Below are 13,118 nucleotides of genomic sequence, written 5' to 3'. Positions count from 1 at the left end.
AGCGCATGCTCACACGCACACAGAGGAAAGGTTGAATTCAGAAATTGTTTTCTTCCTGTTTTACACAGCCACAGGGCATCTTCAGAAGTGTTTCTCTTCTATTTTGCCACGAGGAAGGGGAAATGCATTTTCATTTTTATTGCAAACGTGGGCATGTTCCTGTGCAGTGTAACCTGCTTTCCTACCAAGTGTCCTGCGTCCCCTGTTGTAATCCTAGGTCCTGGGCTGCATATCACCCCTAGTCTCCCCCTGCTCTCCGTCTGTCCAGTGAGGAAGAGTCCACACATGGAGGTTCCATCAGCTGCTGATAGCTGTGGGAGCACTGCTTTGGGTTTCTGTCCCCTGCTTAGCTGCCAGTCTTCATACAGAACTGCACTTTCCTGAGTTGCTACTCTTCTATCAAAAACAATTGGCCAGTGGGGATAAAAAAAATGAGGGAGAAGAAGTGGAGACACTTTCTCTGATATTATGTAAGCCCTACACCTTTCAGAAATCAGGGTAAAATCTAGGGGTTTGAGGTGGGAAGGTCAAGAGGCAGTCAGTGTGCTGGCATGGAAGGCATCACTACTGTATGAAATTTAGAAAAAATAATTGCATTACTGTTTGCCTCTTTTATTTCTTTCCTTTTTGTTTTTCTCTTAGGATTTGTTTGCTTGTCCCAGCAATGATTCAAAGAAAATCAGAAGGTTGAATAAATGGCATATGTTTTCCCTTCTGTAATTCATCAGCTTCTCCTTTGTAAGAATGTCCCAGACTTTTGTAATCCATCTGTTCAGTTACAGTAAACCTGGGTTTCAGCCTCCTGTTGTTATAAAAATTCACTCTGCAGGAGCAATAGGAACTGGAGTGATTGATGAGATCTCAACTTACTATCTTCTTTAAGCCCAGGAAGAACATAGTGCTAGGATAATTGATCTGTTGTTTCAGAGCAGCACGTAGGAAGTCCAGCAGATAAAAGACCCTTCGCATCTTACAGCATCTTCTCTGGTGGAGCTGCACTGACTTGGAGCAAAGTTTATATAGTTATGGATGAGAACTCAAAATCAAACTCCTTTGTTTTAACTGACAAGAAGGGGAGAAGTTGCTATAGGCAATTCTAACTCTTCAATATAGAAATCTTTTTGACAGTGGTTGTGCAAGGCAAATGGGAGCAGATACACTCAAGAAAATATTTAATTCCTTTTGCAATAGTCACATCAGGCAAGAAGTGATCCAAACGTTGTGTTCTGGTTTGACCTGTATAACAGGAGATGATGAAGAGGCTGGAGGTCTTAGGTGATCAAGCCCCATCACTGAAAAGGGGTGTTAAACTCTGTAGAAGTTTCTGGGATGTGTGTTTCATTTTGATAACCCTAAATTTGCATGGTGACACAGAGGCTTCAGGATCATCATGCAGTCTGGGCAGTAGCTGTCACAGGAGACCTTTGGCTCCTGAATTCCCATGTCATTTGAGGTGGGTGTTCTACAAATTGCCATCTGGCATCACAAAGAGGTAATGGGAAGCAAATCATATTCAGAAGATGCTATTTTCCCCAATCTATTCTCTAGCTGGATGATACTAGCTATTACTCTACCATACCCTAAAATAAAGGGTATCTAAATAGCTAAATAAAGGGACCTAAAATAAAAGATTTTAGGCCTAATCTCGAGTTCTGTGCTGCACTTCCAGGGAGAAGTGGCCCTTCTGCATGTTCAGTTGTACTGGACATCCAGATCGGTGCCAGAGCTTCATAGGAATGGTATTATGCTTTTCCAAAACTATTTGGTGTATATCACGTACCTCTGCAGACGTTTTGGTAGAAGCCAAAGAGGCTGCCTGTATTGATTTACTCGTGGGGCTTGGAGAGAGCTGTGGGAGTCAGAGTGAACCTCTGCTCAGTAATTTCTTGGACTCTGCAGGGGAATGTGAGTATCTGCTTGAAGGGAGAGGGAGAAGTAGGGTTTTAAGGAAGATCACAATCTGACTTCTCTTCAATCTGTGAAACTAATGCACTTCTTATGCAAAGCACCTCTAGCTGTGGGGTTTTCACTTCCCGTGAAGATGTCTGGAGTGTTTTCTTTACGGTGCAGCCTGTGCAAGGTTCCGTTGATGAATTAAGTAATGTTCGAATTTTATATGAAAATTTGTGCATTTATCTCTCAGAGCTAAGGGGAAGGCCAACATGCCCATCTTTGATCAAATACACATGGTTTCATTTTCCACTCTTCTGCACATGTGAACTTGAATACTTTTTAAATTGTGCCATGTAGAGGTTGCTGTATGTGCCATGTCTTGATACATGAGATGACTACATGATCCAGTGTGAGCTATGAACCACTGATGAGTTATGCAATTTTTGATTGAGAGACCAAGTGTAGTGCCTTTGAAAGCATGATACAGCTACATGAGTTTAGGTTTTAACTTCTAAAGTGTACTAATAGAAGAAATTAGTTCTTCTAAATATTTGAGAATACATCTTTGACTAGAAGAAATTCTTAAAACCAATTTCCTTTTGTAAACCACACTGGTGATTCAGACTGAAGAATGTTTTAAGCCTTTTGTCTGTAAGGTACATGTCTTATGTAGGCTTCTGTTTTAATTTACTGCACTTGTATGCAGGTTTTTCAAACTAGTCACAGTGGTCTCTTATAAATCACAAGAAATAGTCTACCCTCAATACCCTTTCCAGTCCTACACAATGAGTCAAGGCTTGTCAAAGACCATTTTAGAAATCTTGAATAAATCTGACATTATGTTGAGACAGCTGTTAAATATATTTCTTTTTTTCCCCCCAGGTTTCCTTTCCCTCACTATGAACAATGCAATTGGTTTAGTACTATTTTTAGCCTGACTTTTCATTTCAGTCGTATGTATTTCTACCTTCCACGCACACTTAAGTTAATTTATTCTAACATGAAAAATACTGGGAAAGTCACTAACCCCCACAAAAAGTTTTTACAAGCTGGACTGGAGGCTAGCTGTTGCACATATACACTCCAGATGCCCAAGCCCACCATTAAAAGAGTAAAATCAGATTTCAGGATGCAGTCTTCCCTGAAAACAAATGTCTCTTCAAATCAAAATTCTCAGCAGATGTACCTAAACTAATCTTGTGTCTGAGGGCAATTTGATTCAGTGTAGAAAGGAGAGTTTAAACAAGCCCTAATCATTTAATAGACTTCTACCTAGCAGGAGAAAATAGCAATGGGTTTTTTTGGTGTGTTTGTTTTTCCTAAGAAAGCTGATGTGAAAAGTAGAAGCTTCCTCATGTTTGTCACTGATTACCCAGCCTTTCTGAAGTTGATGGGAGCATTGGTGCTCCTCAATGACAACACAAGTGGATCACTGTTAGGCTGGCAATAATCTTCTCCTTCCCTTTTGCAAGTGTCCCTTTCTACTTCTGGTTTTCCTTCATAAGCTGGCCTGGAGGTGAGAATTTCAAACTGGTGTGGTGGTGCACATGGGTTGAGATACCTGCAGTCTGTCAGGGGCTTTTTTTCCCAGCTCTGAACTACTCGTGTTTTACCACAGTGATCAGGAAAGGTGCGCTTCTGCCTGAGGGCAGAGATGTACCCACTGAGCTCAGGTAGCTGGGCAAAGACCCGAGTTCCCCAGTGATGTGGTGGTGACCAAGGCATCATTAGTGATGACTGGTAGTGAATCAGGAATGGGACAAATGGGGTCAATAATGATATCCTGTCTGTGCTGGCAGTTAAGTGTAGAGTAGGGTCTGCTTTCTGATTCTAAGTTAAGGAATAACATCCTAGCTTGGAACATAACTAGTTTGGAAAAAACTTGGAGAACTGTAACTCCTCTATTGTTGCCTTTCCAAAGGGGATTAAATAAGACAATAACTAATAAATAATATACAGAGCTTATGCGTCTGTCTTCAATCGGAGTTTAAACAAAGAGATCTGGGTTTTTTAAGTGCCTTCTCAAATGTGCAGCTCTCTGGAAATATTTCTTGCCAGAACATCCCTGGCATTGCAACAGACGGTACTTCCTCCCTGAGCAGTGGTGGCCGAGCCTGGAATGCTGGGGCAAATGAGGGAAATGATGGGATGATGGTGACAAACTGGTGCTGCTGTGCCATCCCCATCACAGCTCTGTGTGTGGCCAGCCCTGTGTGCATGCTCACTGGCTGCACATGTTTGTGGTGTTGCCTAGTGCCACATTACTGGGACACCTGTGCCCTAACCTGCCACTGCAGCCCAGTCCCGCTGGCTGGAGGGCAAGCCCTGCACCCCATCAGCAGGACCACTGGGTGCTGGCTGGCTCCCACATGTAGTGAAGGAACCAGGAATTTGTCAGGCAGACCTGACTGCTGGTCAGCACAGAGAATCACAAGGTTAGGGAAGTAATCAAGGCTATACATGAGAAATTAAGTTTTATGCCTACTTGGGGCATTGAGAGGTGTTCTTTCTTTTTTTCTTGTAGACCAGAGAGGGGAGCTCACCTGCTTTTTATTCACTGCCACTCTACTTTCTGCACCAAAATGCACATAAGGAAGAGTGGGAGACATAGACATCATTCATGTTGTGTCTATGGCCCTCACAATTATAAACTTCCTGAGATCAGAGGGAACAAATCCTTGCCAATTAAAAGGCCTTTTAATGTCAAGTTGTGACTAATAAACATCTGAACTGCAGATGTAGCACTGTAGGTGTACCTGTTGCCTGGGCCTTTTCTAGCGTCAATTACTCTGGCAATTGTGGGTCACAATTATGCACCTTAGCTATTTCTGAGAATAAAATAACACATCTTTTTGTTTCTTGTCCATTTGTTCAGTGTGGAGATGTCAGCCTAGTTAAAGCAAATTTCCATTTCAGCCATCGTTTTAAGCTGTGTGTTTACAACTGCAAAATAATGTTGTTTGCCTATTGTATGCTTTTAAAGGTGTGTTTCCACAGCCACCATTACCAGAATTCAGCACATTAACTAAGAAAAACCTTATTGTCTGGTAAAAATGGGAAACGAAGTCTCAGTACTGCACAAAAACACGGTTTGTGCAGAACTTGGGTGGGTTTGGATGCCAATAGGTATCAAGATCAGTCATCAGCAATCATATGACAAAGTTAAAATTCATTTTTCCTACTTCTAGAAACAGTTTTAGATAATTAGAAACTCAGGATCCTAACTCTGAAATCTGAGACTGTTTGGTATCAATTCAGATTTTAATGACTTGACACCTCTGTGTTCACACCAATATCCCAGGGCAAAACACCCCTGTATCAGGGGTGTTACTCCAAATTTATATCTTAGTTTCAAGACCATGGTAATGATGTAAGTAGCTGATTAGTAATGGCCATCCCCTTTCTGTTTTCCTGACCTTGTTACTCTCTTGAATAGAGTTAATAACTTGTTTTGTTTTGTTTGGTTGGTTGGTTTGGTTTGTTTTTTCTTGTCTTTAGAGTAGTACTGCATCAAATGTTACCTGTAATCTTCTGTCCCAAGCATTTCAAATGCCTTTTAAGAAGCCAGGATCTCCTTGCTGAAACATTGACCCCACTGTGGTTCCATTTGCAATGCAGTTTCATCTCTTAACAGTCTCTTGGTCTGTGTTTCCCCGCTGTACACTTGTGCCTGTGTGTGCTAGGAGCTGAGAGGGTGGACAGGAACCATAGCTTGAAATCTGCTCTTTTCTCACTTCTTGTTTTCTCCCCCTCACCCCAACCCCTTTTCACTCACACTTTTTAATTGCAAAGCCATTCAGCACAGTGTAATGCTGCATGTGACTAAAACCCCACCTTTTATTAATGTTAAGTTCTCTTACTATGCTAATGTCTGGAAAGTATTCTGTAGATAGGCCACAAATTGCTTTAGAGTATTTTCTTTGTGTTATTTTGCTCTCTGCCCTGGATCAGCAAGAATATGGTTCAAATATTAATTTTATGGTGTGTCTCTCAGGAGTGGAATAATGTTCAATCATGCATTCCATCTGCAAGGCAGTGGATGTGCAATCCTGCATTAAATAAAAAAAAACAATGTGTTTTAAAGAAGAAACAGAAAGAAAGGCTGTGGCACATAAAATCAATGGAAGAAGAGCCTTCTATTATGCTTGCCTTTGTGTAAAATCAGAGGGAGTTGTGTAAACCAGACAGAAGTCAACTGTCTTAAAAACAGAGTTGATACATGACTTAGATTATGTCATGCTGTTAAAATCTTTCTGCAAGAAACAAGTTTAGAAGCAGAATGATGCCTCAGATAAATATACCGGAGACCTTATGATGCACACATTTCATATGCTCATTCCACACACCCATATGCATGTGTATGGGTGTTTGTTCTGCTTTGCTCCATAAGTCCCTTAAAACTCTGTCTCTGGAGAGCATGCTTTTACTATATGGGGTAGGAAGAAGTGCTCTAGTGGTTGGAACGATATTCTCCCCTTCTTGTTTTCCCTACAGCAAGAAAACCTGAACAGGGCTATGGCTTTTGTCATTGCCTAGAGACATGCAAATATAATTATTTTGAATCCTTGTCCCCTTACTCAGGGTTGGTGATTCGAAGTGACACTTTCTGTGGAGTCAAACGGCTATCTTTGTGTCATTCACATAGTGTAAATCTCCCTGATGATGCTGCCCAAATACCGTGTGTCCTCTCACGAACATCTCCAGTTTTCTTACAGTGCCCTTCCATGTGGACTGTGAGATCTTGGTGACTGTGGCACTTCTCATCATGTGAGCAGCTGGAGACTGGTATAGGGCTTTCGTTTAGATAGTGAAGAGGCCTAGTGAAAGCCCTGTGTTGAGCAGCAGGGCTCTGAAGCACTGCTAATTGAAGCAAGGCAAATGCAGGGTATTAGCTTGAAATTCAGCAGGTGAGAATGTCTTCAAAGTGAGCCCAAGCATAGAAAGAGATGTTCGCTTTTCAATACAAATGCTTTGAATGCCAGTGAGAATGGGAAGGCAAGCTCTGGAGAGGGAGAAGCCCAGGGGAACCTGTTCTCCAATCTCCCTTGGGATAACAACCCAAGTACTTCTCTGCATGGGTGCTCGACCACTCGGGTTTACTAGAAGGAGCATTTCAAGTATTCCTCCCCAGCGTGTCTGCTTTATTCAGGAAAGCACACTGCTTCTTGCTTTGGCACGTCCCCAAGTGCTCTTGGCAAAGCTGTCAAATGTGTCATTGTAATGAGAGGCCTCTTTGCCGCGGTTTGAGCAGTGAGAGCTGGCTGGGAAGCACGGGGCTGGGCTGAGGAGGACTGGTTGCAGAGAGCTCTCAGCGGAAATCCTTTGACTCTGGAACTTGTTTGCTCTGGCAAACTCACTATGCCTGTCTGGACACAATGAGGGTTCAAGACACATGGCTTTTGTTTGGTTTTCCTGGAGGGAAGGCTTTGCTTTTCATTTGGCTGAATTTCTGGGTGGTAGAGAAAGAGGGAGAGAGAGAGAGAGAGTGCGTGCTTCAGGCTTTATCAGTCTGGGCCTTGTGTGAGAGTGATACTGGTGCCTTTTGCTGACCTTTAGCTTTTTTAATCAGATATGAGTACCACAGAGGCAGGCTCTTCATGTGCCTTTGACAATGAAATAGAGGTTAAGGCATTTGAGGGAAGTACAGGTTTCTCTTGTTCCTTAGCTGCAGGTGGAGATTGGAAGGATGTTCTCACTCTGTAGCTCCTAGCAGCCTCCAGCTCTTTTTCTACCACCTCTAGATCTTCTGCCGTAACCTCACATGGCCATGACCCACCTGAAAAGCTCTCAAGCTGTTAGGAAAGTGAAGTCATCGGAAGGTGTGGTGTGCAGAAGATCACGGGAACTCCTGGAGGAAGAATTACCAGAGTGCAGAGAAAATCACTGTTAAGATGACAACACAGAGAGTCTCTAACATATTGTTTAAAATGTGATGGTGGGGAGAGCAGCTTTGACTTTGCCTTCTAGAAAGATTATTTATTTGTGAATTATAACCACATGAGGTAGTGCTTGTAATTTTAGACTAGTTCTGAGAAGATAAGGCACAACATTTTGTTAATCTATGGATCCTGTAGAGACCCTAGTTTTTAAAAATGCTTTGAAACAATGCCATGCGATGAATGAGAAAGCACACAAACTGAACACACTTTAGCAGCAAGTTTGATCATTTTGTCTCCCCAAATCTGACCTGCCAGATCCTAGATAATTGCAGTATGCTTTAGAGGCCATGAGGCAGGGAAAACAATCAATTTAAAGAGCATAATACAGTAATGTAGCATAGCCCCTACCAGCCAGGGATGTTGCTGAAGAACAAATCAGCAAGAAATGTCTTTTCAGGAGCATCATGTGAAAGGCTGAAGGTTTGCTAGTCTGTGAAGGCTGCAGATGTACAGCTTGTAAGCACTGAGATGAAACAGGAGTCGTACAATTAAAGATTTATTTTCCCCCAACCCACTTTTAGCCTCTGGAAAAGAACTTCAAGAAAGCATCAACCTTGAGCACTGAACACCTAAAACTGGATTGCTGACCCTGTGAAGACAATGGGGGATTTTTCACTGATTTTGTTTCACTATGGGCAATGCTCCCCCAAATTTTCAAAAGTCAGATAACAATATGCAATAATTGCACCTTCCTCCATGTAATAGCTGTTGTGATTTCTAGTGAGTTGCACAGGTCACTTTAAGCACACTCCTGCTTCCCTGAGCTACACTGTGGTTTTACTGGAAATTTGTACGTTTGGTCACAACCCCTGCTGAACCAGTGGATGCTTCCCCTGTGCTACCACTTCAGCAGAAAGTATAGAAAAGAAGAGAGATTAAGTGACACCAGGGAAAGGTGTGAAAGTGCACCATGCATGCAGTAAAGACAGTCTGGGGAAAAGACAACAGTCTCAGTAGTGTAAAGGGAAGTTGAGTCATTAAAAGGGGTTGCACATTGGGTAGCGTAGTGCCTATACTAAGTCTTTGAAAGTGTATTTAGCACAATGCTCCCGACAGAAAAGAAACTTTGGGAACTAGGCCACATTTTCAAAAAGGCTGTAGTTTTCTTAACTATCTCCCCACAAATACATGCCTGCAAAGTGCATTAGGTGTCTCCCTGCGGCTATTAACTTGCCTTTCCTCTTATCACAGTACTGTGCAGGCCAATGTCTCTTGGAAGGGCTGAGATTCCTGCTTTGGGCATGTACAAGCATGGAGTGAACTGCAGGTGCTGCAGAGCATCATCCCCTGGATGGTGGTCAGTCTGGTCAAGGCTTATATCCCAAAGGTATTTCTAATTGTTCTAATTATGATCTCCATAGGATAAGGTGGATAACCTGTGTCATGCTCTAGTATCCTGGCTCAACTGAAAAGTAATTCTGCTTTGCCTTTTTTGCAAGGTCATCCTGCAGAAATATATTCCTTTTCACAAGTATATTAATTACTTCAAATGTAAAATTCATGCCTCATGTATTAGTGCAGCTGCAGTATTTCACCCTATTGGAATAAGAACAATTTCTGTGCGTGAAGCCAACAGTGACCCAAATCTGCAAAGTAAATGAGTTGTAAATGAGACTCCTTCCAACAGCAGCATCTTTGCACAGAATCTTTTATCTAGGAACCTCATGAAGTTCAGCCAGGGGAAGTGCAAATACCTGCACCTGGGGTGGAAAGCCCGCGGCAACTGGTGCACATTGTGGGCCACCCAGACGGAAAGCAGCTTGTCACAGAAAGACCTGGGGAGCCGACGATATCTGCTTGTGGCAAAGAAGATGAAAGGTACACTGGGCTACATTGGAAGAGGTACTGCCAGAAGATCAAGGGAGTGATCCTTCCCCTCTACACAACGCTGGTTAGGCCTCGCCACGAGTGCTGTGCCCAGTTCTGGGCTCCCTGGTACAAAAAAAACCATGGACACACTGAAGAGAGTCCAGCAAAGGACCATGAAGATGATGAAGGGGCTAGAACTCTCCTCTGTAAGGAATGGCTGAGAGATTTGCCACTGTTCAGCCTAGAAAAGAGAATTCTTGGAGAGGATCTCATCAATGTGTACAAATACCTGAAAAGAAAGTGCTCAGAGGACAGAGACAGAATTTTTCCAGTGGTGCCGGTGCCCAGTGACAGGACCAGAAGCAATGGACACAAACTAAAGCACAGGAGGTGCCGTCTGAACATAAAAAGGAACTCTTCTATTGTGAGAGTGAAACACTGCAGACAGAGTTTGCCCAGAGAGGCTGTAATGTCTCCAACCTTGGAGATATTCAAAACATACTGGACATGGCTGTGAGCAACCAGCTCTAGGTGGCCCTTTTTGAGCCGTGGGGTTGGACAAGGTGACCTCCAGATGTCTCTTCCAACTGCAACCATTCTGTGATTTAGGAAAATTCCTACTTTTTTTAATATTTTCCAGAAGTGCTTTGCAACAAAACCATGTGAAGAATGGGGACCCAATTAGGAGTGCAATTTGACATCACATCTTTTTTTGTCCCCTTCGTTTTTGCTTCCTAACTGAGATCTGCCAGATACACTGTTCAGTCTTGACTTTATGGTCTTTAATAGCATCAGAGCAAGAAAGCAGATGCCAAATAACTAAGTGTGGGAGCCTGGCTGGCTTTCTCCTGGTTCTCAGCATAAGGGAGATTGCAATGCTGTATTCAGCCTTTGATAGAAAACTGTGAGTACTGCAGTCTGCCTGTTCTCTTTACATTCACCTTGTCTGCCTGAGCCTGAGCTTACCTGATGACTTATTCAAAGTTTTTATTCATATTGTAGAAGGCAGATAGGCGTGTTTGCTGTGTGGTGGCCTTTTTACTCTTGAGAGTCCACCTGGACCGTGAGTAGGTCCTGATTGTTGTCTATATTGACTCTCTGATCTTGAGAGTCATCTCAGAGGATTTGTGAGGATAGAGGTAGAGGTAATGCATCTTGTGGTCTGCAGGGTACAAATAAGGAGGTAGTCAAAACCTAGCCTCCTGCTTTGGGAACCAGCAGGGCTGTTCTACCTTCCTTTTGTAGGGGTGAAGGGAGTTTTAAACTCCACAACCTGCATACCAGCTAAGCAAGGAAAATAGCTTCCTTCCTTCCTAACTTGGACACAGTAAAGGCAAATGCATTCTGGTGACATGATTTTTCCCTGAAGCAAAATGCTTTCAGAGCTTCACTGGCCATATGGAGCTCTGTACACGCAGTTTTCCATGAATATTGCATTAATCCATATTCCAAGTTATGAATTGCAATCAATCCATTCTTACGCTAACCAAGCTGTAGCTGCTCCCAGCTGAAAAGTCTTTTGAACTCTGCCAGACGAAATATTCCAAGTCTCATTCCAAGGTGCAGTAGTTGTCATTGTGGTTCTCAGGCTCTCATACATATTTAATTTAGTGTATATATCAAAATGTGCATTCTGCTTACACTGAAGCTGGTGCCAGTGCTTACAGTGATGTTGTCTGAAGACTAATGAAAGACCAAAATTGCTTCAATACTTGGTAATATGTTGATTTCAACTTTAGTACAATTAAGCTCTATTGGTAGTAAATAATTCAAACCCCAAAATGAATGTGCTGCATGTAAATTAAAGGAAAACATCTGCTGCAAAGTTTCAGGGTGTATCTGGGCTTCCTCTGCGTTTGTGGTGTTTGGAGGTAGGAGACAGCTTTGCCCTCCTGCAAAGATGGGAGCCATAAGAACTGAGATCCAAGTTTTCTGGTGCTTCTCATGTAGTTGATTTCTGTGCTTGCTTGTTGTAAGGAAAGAACATCCTGACACTTCAGGTATGTAGGCTCTGGTGATCTCACAGAGGATTCAAAACAGCTATTTTTTTGGAGGTCTAGGTTTCAAGGTTTTTTTAATTTATTTTTTCTATCTTAATATTAGTGAATTATATTTAAAATCTCTAAATTAATAAAAAATAAACTTTTCGGTGACATAATGTGGGAATTATCTTCCATTTTAGTAAATGTGGACAATGTTATGTTATTCATATTGAATCCTCTTTCATGTAGCGGGGTACAGCAGGATGTAATTTGTTCACTTTATGAGCTCAGGACTCTCATGTTTAGTGCTAACAACTGAGTACCCGACCTTTCCATTTTTAGGCCACTTCCTGGGATTGTTTGAGTGCTAGTTGTTTAACATTATTTTGAAAAGAAATTCTTAGTACCTTATGGTTGTTTTTAGTGAACTTGTGCAGATTGTGCCAGGATTGAAAAGTATTGAGCCTCACCATGTTTTGCCAGTAACTCTCATTTCATGGGTAGTGGGACTGTAAAGCAGTTTTATTCTTTTTGGTATAATACAAGTGTTTAAAAAGGAGCAATTTGGGGATTTTATAGGGGTTCAAAATTCAATATTCACTCTCCACTTCCTCATTGATTTTATATTTCTGTACATGTAGAATTTTTGGTATATGTACATAGAGATATATAAAATCAAGTGGATTTCATAAAAATAAATGCAAAATGAAAATGGCCCAATCAAACCTTTACAGGGTAGTTTTTCTGTGAACCATCATTCTCCACTGGAAACCAGGGGACAAATGCTGAGCAGCTCCTTTGGTCATGCTATAGCCCAGCTCCTGCTCAGGTGGAGAGGGGATGGTGGACAGGGATGGCAGCAGGACAGAGGTTTCAACAGACCTGTATCTGGCAGAGGCTTTCTGCTTGCATTGCTGATGGGTTTAAAGGGGCCTTGGGGTTCAGGTGAATCTGAGACTCTCTTACGAGCATCTGAGGACTGCAATGTAGGTGAGGTCTGAAATGCTTATTCAACAAAATTCCTGAGGAAAGGATAATTAGCTCCTGTCATTCTTATCCCATTTCTGCACCTCAAATTCCTTTAGCTGCTCCCAGGAAGGACAGTCCGTTTGATGTGAAATGCTGAGAAAACAGGCATTTTATGTTTAATCATAAAATGACATTTCTAACCATATATTTGTGATTAAGCCATTGTTTTTATTAGTCACAAGGGATAATTGCATCCAGAAATTCCCAAAGAAAAAGTTATACTGGGCAAACAATATTACACTGATGTTTCCATTATACGAGTAATTTTCTAGCATAGATCAGCCATAAACTTCCCTAAAGGGCCTATTAAACAGGAAGCAAGAAAACGGAGATGGGGCAGTTGCCAGACATTAGTGTGTCTAGCACTCATGTGTCCATTCATGCCCTTGCTTTTTTTGTCTTTTGGCAATGTCAAACAGTTGGCAAAATCCCACTTCACAGGTAGATAGCAGACATGCAAGGGAAG

The sequence above is a fragment of the Manacus candei genome, unplaced genomic scaffold (genome assembly GCF_025592945.1).
Source record: "Manacus candei isolate 608988 ecotype Guabito, Panama unplaced genomic scaffold, ASM2559294v1 h1tg000028l, whole genome shotgun sequence".
Lineage (NCBI taxonomy): Eukaryota > Metazoa > Chordata > Aves > Passeriformes > Pipridae > Manacus > Manacus candei.
The sequence above is the reverse complement of the archived record's forward strand: the minus strand, read 5'-3'. Positions refer to the sequence as shown.